The sequence below is a fragment of the Coregonus clupeaformis genome, unplaced genomic scaffold (genome assembly GCF_020615455.1).
Source record: "Coregonus clupeaformis isolate EN_2021a unplaced genomic scaffold, ASM2061545v1 scaf0889, whole genome shotgun sequence".
NCBI lineage: Eukaryota > Metazoa > Chordata > Actinopteri > Salmoniformes > Salmonidae > Coregonus > Coregonus clupeaformis.
Window position 1 is genome coordinate 190501 of NW_025534343.1, and position 14281 is coordinate 204781.

A 14281-nucleotide genomic window follows, 5' to 3' on the forward strand; every position below is an offset into this window, starting at 1 on the left:
AGTCTCTAGTTCTGTGGTTCTAACAGAAGACTGGACAGTCACTAGTTATGTGGTTCTAATAGAAGACTGGACAGCCTCTAGTTCTGTGGTTCTAATAGAAAACAGTCTTTCGTTCTGTGGTTCTAATAGAAGACTGGACAGTCTCTAGTTCTGTGGGTCTAACTGAAGACTGGAAGGTCTCTAGTTCCGTGGTTCTAACAGAAGACTGGACAGCCTCTAGATCTGTGGTTCTAATAGAAGACTGGACAGTCTCTAGTTCTGTGGTTCTAACAGAAGACTGAACAGTCTCTATTTCTTTGGTTCTAACAGAAGACTGGACAGTCTCTAGATCTGTGGTTCTAACTGAAGACTGAAAGGTCTCTAGTTCTGTGGTTCTAACAGAAGACTGGACAGTCTATAGTTCTGTGGTTCTAATAAAAGAATGGACAGTCTTTAGTTCTGTGGTTCTAAATGAAGACTTGAAGGTCTCTAGTTCTGTGGCTCTAACAGAAGACTGAATAGTCTCTAGTTATGTGGTTCTAATAGAAGACTGAACATCATCTAGTTATGTGGTTCTAATAGAAGACAGGACAGTGTCTACTTCAGTGGTTCTAACAGAAGACTGAACAGTTTCTAGATATGTGGTTCTAACTGAAGACTGGAAGGTCTCTAGTTCTATGGTTCTAATAGAAGACTGGACAGTCTCTAGTTCTGTGGTTCTAATAGAAGACTGGACAGTCTCTAGGTATGTGGTTCTATCAGAATACTGGACAGTCTCTTGTTCTGTATTTCTAATAAAAGACTGGACCACATCTAGTTCTGTGGTTCTAATAGAAGACTGGACAGCCTCTAGTTCTGTGGTTCTAATAGAAAACAGTCTCTAGTTCTGTGGTTCTAATAGAAGACTGGACAGTCTCTAGTTCTGTTGGTCTAACTGAAGACTGGAAGGTCTCTAGTTCTGTGGTTCTAATAGAAGACTGAACAGTCTCTAGTTCTGTGGTTCTAATAGAAGACTGAACAGTCTCTAGTTCTGTGGTTCTAACAGAATATTGGACAGCCTCTAGTTCTGTGGTTCTAACAGAAAATTGGACAGTCTCTAGTTCTGTGGTTCTAAAGAAGACTGAACAGTCTCTAGTTCTGTGGTTATAATAGAAGTCTGAAAAGTCTCTAGTTATATGGTTCTAATAGAAGATTGGACAGCCTCTAGTTATGTGGTTCTAATAGAAGACTGGACAGTCGCTAGTTCTGTGGTTCTAATAGAAGACTGAACATCATCTAGTTATGTGGTTCTAATAGAAGACTGGAGAGTCTCTATTTCTGTGGTTCTAACAGAAGTCTGAACAGTCTCTAGTTCTGTGGTTCTAACTGTTGACTGGACAGCCTCTAGTTATATGGTTCTAATAGAAGACTGGACAGTCTCTAGTTCTGTGGTTCTAATAGAAGACTGGAAGGTCTCTAGTTATGTGGTTCTAACAGAAGACAGGACAGTCTCTAGTTCTGTGGTTCTAATAGAAGACTTGACTGTCTCTAGTTCTGTGGTTCTAATAGAAGACTGAACATCATCTAGTAATGTGATTCTAATAGAAGACTGGACAGTCTCTAGTTCTGTGGTTCTAATAGATGACTGGATAGTCTCTAGTTCTGTGGTTCTATCAGAAGACTGGATGGTCTCTAGTTATGTGGTTCTAACGGAAGACTGGACGGTCTCTAGTTATGTGGTTCTAACAGAAGACTGGACAGTTTCTAGTTCTGTGATTTTAATAGAAGACGGGACAGTCTCTAGTTCTGTGGTTCTAATAGAAGACTGAACATCATCTAGTTATGTGGTTCTAATAGAAGACTGGACAGTCTCTAGTTCTGTGGTTCTAACAGAAGACTGAACAGTCTCTAGTTCTGTGGTTCTAACTGAAGAATGGAAGGTCTCTAGTTTTGTGGTTCTAACAGAAGACTGGACAATCTCTAGGTCTGTGGTTCTAATAGAAGACCGGACAGTCTCTAGTTCTGTGGTTCTAACAGAAGACTGAACAGTCTCTAGTTCTGTGGTTCTAAAAGAAGAATGGACAGTCTCTAGTTCTGTGGTTCTAACTGAAGACGGGACAGTCTCTAGTTCTGTGGTTCTAATAGAAAACTGAACATCATCTAGTTATGTGGTTCTAATAGAAGACTGGACAGTCTCTAGTTCTATGGTTCTAACAGAAGACTGGAAGGTCTCTAGTTCTGTGGTTCTAATAGAAGACCGGACAGTCTCTAGTTCTGTGGCTCTAACAGAAGACTGAACAGTCTCTAGTTCTGTGTTTCTAAAAGAAGAATGGACAGTCTCTAGTTCTGTGGTTCTAACTGAAGACGGGACAGTCTCTAGTTCTGTGGTTCTAATAGAAAACTGAACATCATCTAGTTATGTGGTTCTAAAAGAAGACTGGACAGTCTCTAGTTCTGTGGTTCTAACAGAAGACTGAACAGTCTCTAGTTCTGTGGTTCTAACTGAAGACTGGAAGGTCTCTAGTTTTGTGGTTCTAACGAAGACTGGACAATCTCTAGTTCTGTGGTTCTAATAGAAGACTGGACAGTCTCTAGTTCTGTGGTTCTAACAGAAGACTGGAAGGTCTCTAGTTCTGTGGTTCTAATAGAAGACCGGACAGTCTCTAGTTCTGTGGTTCTAACAGAAGACTGAACAGTCTCTAGTTCTGTGGTTCTAATAGAAGAATGGACAGTCTCTAGTTCTGTGGTTCTAACTTAAGACTGGAAGGTCTCTAGTTATGTGGTTCTAATAGAAGAATGAACAGTCTCTAGTTCTATGGTTCTAATAGAAGATTGAACAGTCTCTAGTTCTGTGGTTCTAACAGAATATTGGACAGCCTCTAGTTCTGTGGTTCTAACAGAAGATTGGACAGTCTCTAGTTATGTGATTCTAAAGAAGACTGAACTGTCTCTAGTTCTGTGGTTCTAATAGAAGTCTTAACAGTCTCTAGTTTTATGGTTCTAACTGTTGACTGAACATCATCTAGTTATGTGGTTCTAATAGAAGACTGGACAGTCTCTAGTTCTGTGGTTCTAACAGAAGACTGAACATTCTCTAGTTCTGTGGTTCTAACTGAAGACTGGAAGGTCTCTAGTTTTGTGGTTCTAACAGAAGACTGGACAATCTCTAGTTCTGTGGTTCTAATAGAAGACTGGACAGTCTCTAGTTCTGTGGTTCTAACAGAAGACTGGAAGGTCTCTAGTTATGTGGTTCTAATAGAAGACCGGACAGTCTCTAGTACTGTGGTTCTAACAGAAGACTGAACAGTCTCTAGTTCTGTGGTTCTAATAGAAGTCTGAACAGTCTCTAGTTCTGTGGTTCTAACTGAAGACTGGAAGGTCTCTAGTTCTGTGGTTCTAATAGAAGACTGGACTGTCTCTAGTTCTGTGGTTCTAACAGAAGTCTGAAAAGTCTCTAGTTCTATAGTTCTAACTGTTGCCTGTACAGCCTCTAGTTATGTGGTTCTAATAGAAGACTGGACAGTCTCTAGTTCTGTGGTTCTAACAGAAGACTGAACAGTCTCTAGTTCTGTGGTTCTAACTGAAGACTGGAAGGTCTCTAGTAATGTGGTTCTAACAGAAGACTGGACAGTCTCTAGTTTTGTGGTTCTAATAGAAGACTGAACATCATCTAGTAATGTGGTTCTAATAGAAGACTAGACAGTCTCTAGTTCTGTGGTTCTAATAGATGACTGGATAGTCTCTAGTTATGTGGTTCTAACAGAAGACTGGATGGTCTCTAGTTCTGTGGTTCTAACTGAAGACTGGACGGTCTCTAGTTATGTGGTTCTAACAGAAGACTGGATGGTCTCTAGTTCTGTGGTTCTAACTGAAGACTGGACGGTCTCTAGTTATGTGGTTCTAACAGAAGACTGAACATCATCTAGTTATGTGGTTCTAATAGAAGACTGGACAGTCTCTAGTTCTATGGTTCTAACAGAAGACTGGAAGGTCTCTAGTTCTGTGGTTCTAATAGAAGACCGGACAGTCTCTAGGTCTGTGGTTCTAACAGAAGACTGAACAGTCTCTAGTTCTGTGTTTCTAAAAGAAGAATGGACAGTCTCTAGTTCTGTGGTTCTAACTGAAGACGGGACAGTCTCTAGTTCTGTGGTTCTAATAGAAAACTGAACATCATCTAGTTATGTGGTTCTAATAGAAGACTGGACAGTCTCTAGTTCTGTGGTTCTAACAGAAGACTGAACAGTCTCTAGTTCTGTGGTTCTAACTGAAGACTGGAAGGTCTCTAGTTTTGTGGTTCTAACGAAGACTGGACAATCTCTAGTTCTGTGGTTCTAATAGAAGACTGGACAGTCTCTAGTTCTTTGGTTCTAACAGAAGACTGGAAGGTCTCTAGTTCTGTGGTTCTAATAGAAGTCCGGACAGTCTCTAGTTCTGTGGTTCTAACAGAAGACTGAACAGTCTCTAGTTCTGTGGTTCTAATAGAAGAATGGACAGTCTCTAGTTCTGTGGTTCTAACTTAAGACTGGAAGGTCTCTAGTTCTGTGGTTCTAATAGAAGATTGAACAGTCTCTAGTTCTGTGGTTCTAACAGAATATTGGACAGCCTCTAGTTCTGTGGTTCTAACAGAAGATTGGACAGTCTCTAGTTATGTGATTCTAAAGAAGACTGAACTGTCTCTAGTTCTGTGGTTCTAATAGAAGTCTTAACAGTCTCTAGTTTTATGGTTCTAACTGTTGACTGAACATCATCTAGTTATGTGGTTCTAATAGAAGACTGGACAGTCTCTAGTTCTGTGGTTCTAACAGAAGACTGAACATTCTCTAGTTCTGTGGTTCTAACTGAAGACTGGAAGGTCTCTAGTTTTGTGGTTCTAACAGAAGACTGGACAATCTCTAGTTCTGTGGTTCTAATAGAAGACTGGACAGTCTCTAGTTCTGTGGTTCTAACAGAAGACTGGAAGGTCTCTAGTTATGTGGTTCTAATAGAAGACCGGACAGTCTCTAGTACTGTGGTTCTAACAGAAGACTGAACAGTCTCTAGTTCTGTGGTTCTAATAGAAGTCTGAACAGTCTCTAGTTCTGTGGTTCTAACTGAAGACTGGAACGTCTCTAGTTCTGTGGTTCTAATAGAAGACTGGACTGTCTCTAGTTCTGTGGTTCTAACAGAAGTCTGAAAAGTCTCTAGTTCTATAGTTCTAACTGTTGCCTGTACAGCCTCTAGTTATGTGGTTCTAATAGAAGACTGGACAGTCTCTAGTTCTGTGGTTCTAACAGAAGACTGAACAGTCTCTAGTTCTGTGGTTCTAACTGAAGACTGGAAGGTCTCTAGTAATGTGGTTCTAACAGAAGACTGGACAGTCTCTAGTTTTGTGGTTCTAATAGAAGACTGGACAGTCTCTAGTTCTGTGGTTCTAACAGAAGACTGGATGGTCTCTAGTTCTGTGGTTCTAACTGAAGACTGGACGGTCTCTAGTTATGTGGTTCTAACAGAAGACTGGACAGTCTCTAGTTCTGTGGTTCTAATAGAAGACTGGACAGTCTCTAGTTCTGTGGTTCTAATAGAAGACTGAACATCATCTAGTTATGTGGTTCTAATAGAAGACTGGACAGTCTCTAGTTCTATGGTTCTAACAGAAGACTGGAAGGTCTCTAGTTCTGTGGTTCTAATAGAAGACCGGACAGTCTCTAGTTCTGTGGTTCTAACAGAAGACTGGACAGTCTCTAGCTCTGTGTTTCTAAAAGAAGAATGGACAGTCTCTAGTTCTGTGGTTCTAACTGAAGACGGGACAGTCTCTAGTTCTGTGGTTCTAATAGAAGACTGGACATCATCTAGTTATGTGGTTCTAATAGAAGACTGGACAGTCTCTAGTTCTGTGGTTCTAACAGAAGACTGAACAGTCTCTAGTTCTGTGGTTCTAACTGAAGACTGGAAGGTCTCTAGTTTTGTGGTTCTAACTGAAGACTGGACGGTCTCTAGTTATGTGGTTCTAACAGAAGACTGGACAGTCTCTAGTTCTGTGGTTCTAATAGAAGACTGGACAGTCTCTAGTTCTGTGGTTCTAATAGAAGACTGAACATCATCTAGTTATGTGGTTCTAATAGAAGACTGGACAGTCTCTAGTTCTATGGTTCTAACAGAAGACTGGAAGGTCTCTAGTTCTGTGGTTCTAATAGAAGACCGGACAGTCTCTAGTTCTGTGGTTCTAACAGAAGACTGAACAGTCTCTAGTTCTGTGTTTCTAAAAGAAGAATGGACAGTCTCTAGTTCTGTGGTTCTAACTGAAGACGGGACAGTCTCTAGTTCTGTGGTTCTAATAGAAAACTGAACATCATCTAGTTATGTGGTTCTAATAGAAGACTGGACAGTCTCTAGTTCTGTGGTTCTAAAAGAAGACTGAACAGTCTCTAGTTCTGTGGTTCTAACTGAAGACTGGAAGGTCTCTAGTTTTGTGGTTCTAACGAAGACTGGACAATCTCTAGTTCTGTGGTTCTAATAGAAGACTGGACAGTCTCTAGTTCTGTGGTTCTAACAGAAGACTGAACAGTCTCTAGTTCTGTGGTTCTAACTGAAGACTGGAAGGTCTTAGTGAGACTGGACAATCTCTAGTTCTGTGGTTCTAATAGAAGACCGGACAGTCTCTAGTTCTGTGGTTCTAACAGAAGACTGGAAGGTCTCTAGTTCTGTGGTTCTAATAGAAGTGGACAGTCTCTAGTTCTGTGGTTCTAACAGAAGACTGAACGGTCTCTAGTTCTGTGGTTCTAATAGAAGAATGAACAGTCTCTAGTTTGTGTTGTCTCTAGTTCTGTGGTTCTAATAGAAGATTGAACAGTCTCTAGTTCTGTGGTTCTAACAGAATATTGGACAGCCTCTAGTTCTGTGGTTCTAACAGAAGATTGGACAGTCTCTAGTTATGTGATTCTAAAGAAGACTGGACTGTCTCTAGTTCTGTGGTTCTAATAGAAGTCTGAACAGTCTCTAGTTTTATGGTTCTAACTGTTGACTGAACATCATCTAGTTATGTGGTTCTAATAGAAGACTGGACAGTCTCTAGTTCTGTGGTTCTAACAGAAGACTGAACATTCTCTAGTTCTGTGGTTCTAACTGAAGACTGGAAGGTCTCTAGTTTTGTGGTTCTAACAGAAGACTGGACAATCTCTAGTTCTGTGGTTCTAATAGAAGACTGGACAGTCTCTAGTTCTGTGGTTCTAACAGAAGACTGGAAGGTCTCTAGTTATGTGGTTCTAATAGAAGACCGGACAGTCTCTAGTACTGTGGTTCTAACAGAAGACTGAACAGTCTCTAGTTCTGTGGTTCTAATAGAAGACTGAACAGTCTCTAGTTCTGTGGTTCTAACTGAAGACTGGAAGGTCTCTAGTTCTGTGGTTCTAATAGAAGACTGGACTGTCTCTAGTTCTGTGGTTCTAACAGAAGTCTGAAAAGTCTCTAGTTCTATAGTTCTAACTGTTGCCTGTACAGCCTCTAGTTATGTGGTTCTAATAGAAGACTGGACAGTCTCTAGTTCTGTGGTTCTAACAGAAGACTGAACAGTCTCTAGTTCTGTGGTTCTAACTGAAGACTGGAAGGTCTCTAGTAATGTGGTTCTAACAGAAGACTGGACAGTCTCTAGTTCTGTGATTCTAATAGAAGACTGGATAGTCTCTAGTTATGTGGTTCTAACAGAAGACTGGATGGTCTCTAGTTCTGTGGTTCTAACTGAAGACTGGACGGTCTCTAGTTATGTGGTTCTAACAGAAGACTGGACAGTCTCTAGTTCTGTGATTCTAATAGAAGACTGGACAGTCTCTAGTTCTGTGGTTCTAATAGAAGACTGAACATCATCTAGTTATGTGGTTCTAATAGAAGACTGGACAGTCTCTAGTTCTATGGTTCTAACAGAAGACTGGAAGGTCTCTAGTTCTGTGGTTCTAATAGAAGACCGGACAGTCTCTAGTTCTGTGGTTCTAACAGAAGACTGGACAGTCTCTAGCTCTGTGGTTCTAAAAGAAGAATGGACAGTCTCTAGTTCTGTGGTTCTAACTGAAGACGGGACAGTCTCTAGTTCTGTGGTTCTAATAGAAAACTGAACATCATCTAGTTATGTGGTTCTAATAGAAGACTGGACAGTCTCTAGTTCTGTGGTTCTAACAGAAGACTGAACAGTCTCTAGTTCTGTGGTTCTAACTGAAGACTGGAAGGTCTCTAGTTTTGTGGTTCTAACTGAAGACTGGAAGGTCTCTAGTTTTGTGGTTCTAACTGAAGACTGGACGGTCTCTAGTTATGTGGTTCTAACAGAAGACTGGACAGTCTCTAGTTCTGTGATTCTAATAGAAGACTGGACAGTCTCTAGTTCTGTGGTTCTAATAGAAGACTGAACATCATCTAGTTATGTGGTTCTAATAGAAGACTGGACAATCTCTAGTTCTATGGTTCTAACAGAAGACTGGAAGGTCTCTAGTTCTGTGGTTCTAATAGAAGACCGGACAGTCTCTAGTTCTGTGGTTCTAACAGAAGACTGAACAGTCTCTAGTTCTGTGGTTCTAAAAGAAGAATGGACAGTCTCTAGTTCTGTGGTTCTAACTGAAGACGGGACAGTCTCTAGTTCTGTGGTTCTAATAGAAAACTGAACATCATCTAGTTATGTGGTTCTAATAGAAGACTGGACAGTCTCTAGTTCTGTGGTTCTAACAGAAGACTGAACAGTCTCTAGTTCTGTGGTTCTAACTGAAGACTGGAAGGTCTCTAGTTTTGTGGTTCTAACAGAAGACTGGACAGTCTCTAGTTCTGTGGTTCTAATAGAAGACTGGACAGTCTCTAGTTCTGTGGTTCTAACAGAAGACTGGAAGGTCTCTAGTTCTGTGGTTCTAATAGAAGACCGGACAGTCTCTAGTTCTGTGGTTCTAACAGAAGACTGAACAGTCTCTAGTTCTGTGGTTCTAATAGAAGAATGGACAGTCTCTAGTTCTGTGGTTCTAACTTAAGACTGGAAGGTCTCTAGTTCTGTGGTTCTAATAGAAGAATGAACAGTCTCTAGTTCTGTGGTTCTAATAGAAGATTGAACAGTCTCTAGTTCTGTGGTTCTAACAGAATATTGGACAGCCTCTAGTTCTGTGGTTCTAACAGAAGATTGGACAGTCTCTAGTTATGTGATTCTAAAGAAGACTGAACTGTCTCTAGTTCTGTGGTTCTAATAGAAGTCTTAACAGTCTCTAGTTTTATGGTTCTAACTGTTGACTGAACATCATCTAGTTATGTGGTTCTAATAGAAGACTGGACAGTCTCTAGTTCTGTGGTTCTAACAGAAGACTGAACATTCTCTAGTTCTGTGGTTCTAACTGAAGACTGGAAGGTCTCTAGTTTTGTGGTTCTAACAGAAGACTGGACAATCTCTAGTTCTGTGGTTCTAATAGAAGACTGGACAGTCTCTAGTTCTGTGGTTCTAACAGAAGACTGGAAGGTCTCTAGTTATGTGGTTCTAATAGAAGACCGGACAGTCTCTAGTACTGTGGTTCTAACAGAAGACTGAACAGTCTCTAGTTCTGTGGTTCTAATAGAAGTCTGAACAGTCTTAGTTCTGTGGTTCTAACTGAAGACTGGAAGGTCTCTAGTTCTGTGGTTCTAATAGAAGACTGGACTGTCTCTAGTTCTGTGGTTCTAACAGAAGTCTGAAAAGTCTCTAGTTCTATAGTTCTAACTGTTGCCTGTACAGCCTCTAGTTATGTGGTTCTAATAGAAGACTGGACAGTCTCTAGTTCTGTGGTTCTAACAGAAGACTGAACAGTCTCTAGTTCTGTGGTTCTAACTGAAGACTGGAAGGTCTCTAGTAATGTGGTTCTAACAGAAGACTGGACAGTCTCTAGTTTTGTGGTTCTAATAGAAGACTGGACAGTCTCTAGTTCTGTGGTTCTAATAGAAGACTGAACATCATCTAGTAATGTGGTTCTAATAGAAGACTAGACAGTCTCTAGTTCTGTGGTTCTAATAGATGACTGGATAGTCTCTAGTTATGTGGTTCTAACAGAAGACTGGATGGTCTCTAGTTCTGTGGTTCTAACTGAAGACTGGACGGTCTCTAGTTATGTGGTTCTAACAGAAGACTGGACAGTCTCTAGTTCTGTGATTCTAATAGAAGACTGGACAGTCTCTAGTTCTGTGGTTCTAATAGAAGACTGAACATCATTTAGTTATGTGGTTCTAATAGAAGACTGGACAGTCTTTAGTTCTGTGGTTCTAACAGAAGACTGAACAGTGTCTAGTTCTGTGGTTCAAACTGAAGACTGGAAGGTCTCTAGTTCTGTGGTTTTAACAGAAGAATGGACAGTCACTAGTTCTGTGGTTCTAATAGAAGACTGGACAGTCTCTAGTTCTGCGGTTCAAATAGATGACTGGATAATCTCTAGTTCTGTGGTTCTAACAGAACACTAGATAGTCTCTAGTTCTGTGGTTCTAACTGAAGACTGGAAGGTCTCTAGTTATGTGGTTCTAACAGAAGACTGGACTGTCTCTAGTTCTGTGATTCTAATAGAAGACTGGACAGTCTCTAGTTCTGTGGTTCTAATAGAAGACTGAACATCATCTAGTTATGTGGTTCAAATAGAAGACTGGACAGTCTCTAGTTCTGTGGTTCTAACAGAAGACTGAACAGTCTCTAGTTCTGTGGTTCTAACTGAAGACTGGAAGGTATCTAGTTCTGTGGTTCTAACAGAAGACTGGACAACCTCTAGTTCTGTGGTTCTAATAGAAGACTGGACAGTCTCTAGTTCTGTGGTTCTAACAGAAGACTGAACAGTCTCTAGTTCTTTGGTTCTAACAGAAGACTGGACAGTCTCTAGTTCTGTGGTTCTAACTGAAGACTGGAACGTCTCTAGTTCTGTGGTTCTAACAGAAGACTGGACAGTCTCTAGTTCTGTGGTTCTAATAGAAGACTGGACAGTCTTTAGTTCTGTGGTTCTAAATGAAGACTGGACTGTCTCTAGTTCTGTGGTTCTAACAGAAGACTGGACAGTCTCTAGTTCTGTGGTTCTAACTGAAGACTGAACAACATCTAGTTCTGTGGTTCTAACAGAAGTCTGGACAGCATCTAGTTATGTGGCTCTAACAGAAGACTGGACAGTCTCTAGTTCTGAAGTTCTAATAGATGACTGGACAGCATCTAGTTATGTGGTTCTAACAGAAGACTGTACAGTCTCTAGTTCTGTGGTTCTAATAGATGACTGGACAGCATCTAGTTCTGTGGTTCTAACTGAAGACTGGAAGGTCTCTAGTTCTGTGGTTCTAATAGAAGAATGAACAGTCTCTAGTTATGTGGTTCTAATAGAAGACTGGACAGTCTCTAGTTCTATGTTGTCTAACAGAAGACTGGACAGTCTCTAGTTCTGTGGTTCTAATAGAAGACTGGAAAGTCTCTAGTTCTGTGGTTCTAATAGAAGACTGGACAGTCTCTAGTTCTGTGGTTCTAATAGAAGAATGGACAGTCTCTAGTTCTGTGGTTCTAATAGAAGACTGGACAGTCTCTAGTTCTGTGGTTCTAACAGAAGACTGGACAGTCTCTAGCTATGTGGTTCTAATAGAAGACTGGACAGCATCTTGTTATGTGGTTCTAATAGAAGACTGGACAGCCTCTAGTTCTGTGGTTCTAATAGAAGACTGGACAGTCTCTAGTTCTGTTTTTCTAATAGAAGACAAGACAGTCTCTAGTTCTGTGGTTCTAACTGAAGACTGGAAGGTCTCTAGTTCTGTGGTTCTAACAGAAGACTGGACAGTCTCTAGTTCTGTGGTTCTAATAGAAGAATGGACAGTCTCTAGTTCTGTGGTTCTAACAGAAGACTGTAAAGTCTCTAGTTCTGTGGTTCTAACAGAAGACTGGACGGTCTCTAGTTCTGTGGTTCTAACAGAAGACTGGACAGTCACTAGTTATGTGGTTCTAATAGAAGACTGGACAGTCTCTAGTTCTGTGGTTCTATAGATGACTGGATAGTCTCTAGTTCTGTGGTTCTAACAGAAGACTGGATAGTCTCTAGTTCTGTGGTTCTAACAGAAGACTGCGTCTTTAGTTCTGTGGTTCTAAATGAAGACTTGAAGGTCTCTAGTTCTGTGGTTCTAACAGAAGACTGAATAGTCTCTAGTTATGTGGTTCTAATAGAAGACTGAACATCATCTAGTTATGTGGTTCTAATAGAAGACTGGACAGTCTCTAGTTCTGTGGTTCTAACAGAAGACTGAACAGTCTCTAGTTCTGTGGTTCTAACAGAAGACTGGACGGTCACTAGTTATGTGGTTCTAACAGAAGACTGGACAGTCTCTAGTTCTGTGGTTCTAACAGAAGACTGGACAGTCTCTAGTTCTGTGGTTCTAACAGAAGACTGGACAGTCACTAGTTATGTGGTTCTAATAGAAGACTGGACAGCCTCTAGTTCTGTGGTTCTAATAGAATGAACAGTCTTTCGTTCTGTGGTTCTAACAGAAGACTGGAGAGTCTCTAGTTCTGTGGGTCTAACTGAAGACTGGAAGGTCTCTAGTTCTGTGGTTCTAACAGAAGACTGGACAGCCTCTAGATCTGTGGTTCTAATAGAAGACTGGACAGTCTCTAGTTCTGTGGTTCTAACAGAAGACTGGACAGTCTCTATTTCTTTGGTTCTAACAGAAGACTGGACAGTCTCTAGTTCTGTGGTTCTAACTGAAGACTGGAAGGTCTCTAGTTCTGTGGTTCTAACAGAAGACTGGACAGTCTCTAGTTCTGTGGTTCTAATAAAAGACTGGACAGTCTTTAGTTCTGTGGTTCTAATAGAAGACTTGAAGGTCTCTAGTTCTGTGGCTCTAACAGAAGACTGAATAGTCTCTAGTTATGTGGTTCTAATAGAAGACTGAAAATCATCTAGTTATGTGGTTCTAATAGAAGACAGGACAGTGTCTACTTCAGTGGTTCTAACAGAAGACTGAACAGTTTCTAGATATGTGGTTCTAACTGAAGACTGGAAGGTCTCTAGTTCTATGGTTCTAATAGAAGACTGGACAGTCTCTAGTTCTGTGGTTCTAATAGAAGACTGGACAGTCTCTAGGTATGTGGTTCTATCAGAATACTGGACAGTCTCTTGTTCTGTATTTCTAATAAAAGACTGGACCACATCTAGTTCTGTGGTTCTAATAGAAGACTGGACAGCCTCTAGTTCTGTGGTTCTAATAGAAAACAGTCTCTAGTTCTGTGGTTCTAATAGAAGACTGGACAGTCTCTAGTTCTGTTGGTCTAACTGAAGACTGGAAGGTCTCTAGTTCTGTGGTTCTAATAGAAGACTGAACAGTCTCTAGTTCTGTGGTTCTAACAGAATATTGGACAGCCTCTAGTTCTGTGGTTCTAACAGAAAATTGGACAGTCTCTAGTTCTGTGGTTCTAAAGAAGACTGAACAGTCTCTAGTTCTGTGGTTCTAATAGAAGTCTGGAAAGTCTCTAGTTATGTGGTTCTAATAGAAGACTGGACAGCCTCTAGTTATGTGGTTCTAACAGAAGACTGGACAGTCTCTAGTTCTGTGGTTCTAATAGAAGACTGAACATCATCTAGTTATGTGGTTCTAATAGAAGACTGGACAGTCTCTATTTCTGTGGTTCTAACAGAAGTCTGAACAGTCTCTAGTTCTGTGGTTCTAACTGTTGACTGGACAGCCTCTAGTTATGTGGTTCTAATAGAAGACTGGACAGTCTCTAGTTCTGTGGTTCTAATAGAAGACTGGAAGGTCTCTAGTTATGTGGTTCTAACAGAAGACTGGACAGTCTCTAGTTCTGTGGTTCTAATAGAAGACTTGACTGTCTCTAGTTCTGTGGTTCTAATAGAAGACTGAACATCATCTAGTAATGTGATTCTAATAGAAGACTGGACAGTCTCTAGTTCTGTGGTTCTAATAGATGACTGGATAGTCTCTAGTTCTGTGGTTCTATCAGAAGACTGGATGGTCTCTAGTTATGTGGTTCTAACTGAAGACTGGACGGTCTCTAGTTATGTGGTTCTAATAGAAGACTGGAAAGTCTCTAGTTCTGTGGTTCTAACAGAAGACTGAACAGTCTCTAGTTCTGTGATTCTAACTGAAGAATGGAAGGTCTCTAGTTTTGTGGTTCTAACAGAAGACTGGACAATCTCTAGGTCTGTGGTTCTAATAGAAGACCGGACAGTCTCTAGTTCTGTGGTTCTAACAGAAGACTGAACAGTCTCTAGTTCTGTGGTTCTAAAAGAAGACTGGACAGTCTCTAGTTCTGTGGTTCTAACTGAAGACGGGACAGTCTCTAGTTCTGTGGTTCTAATAGAAAACTGAACATCTCTAGTTATGTGGTTCTAAT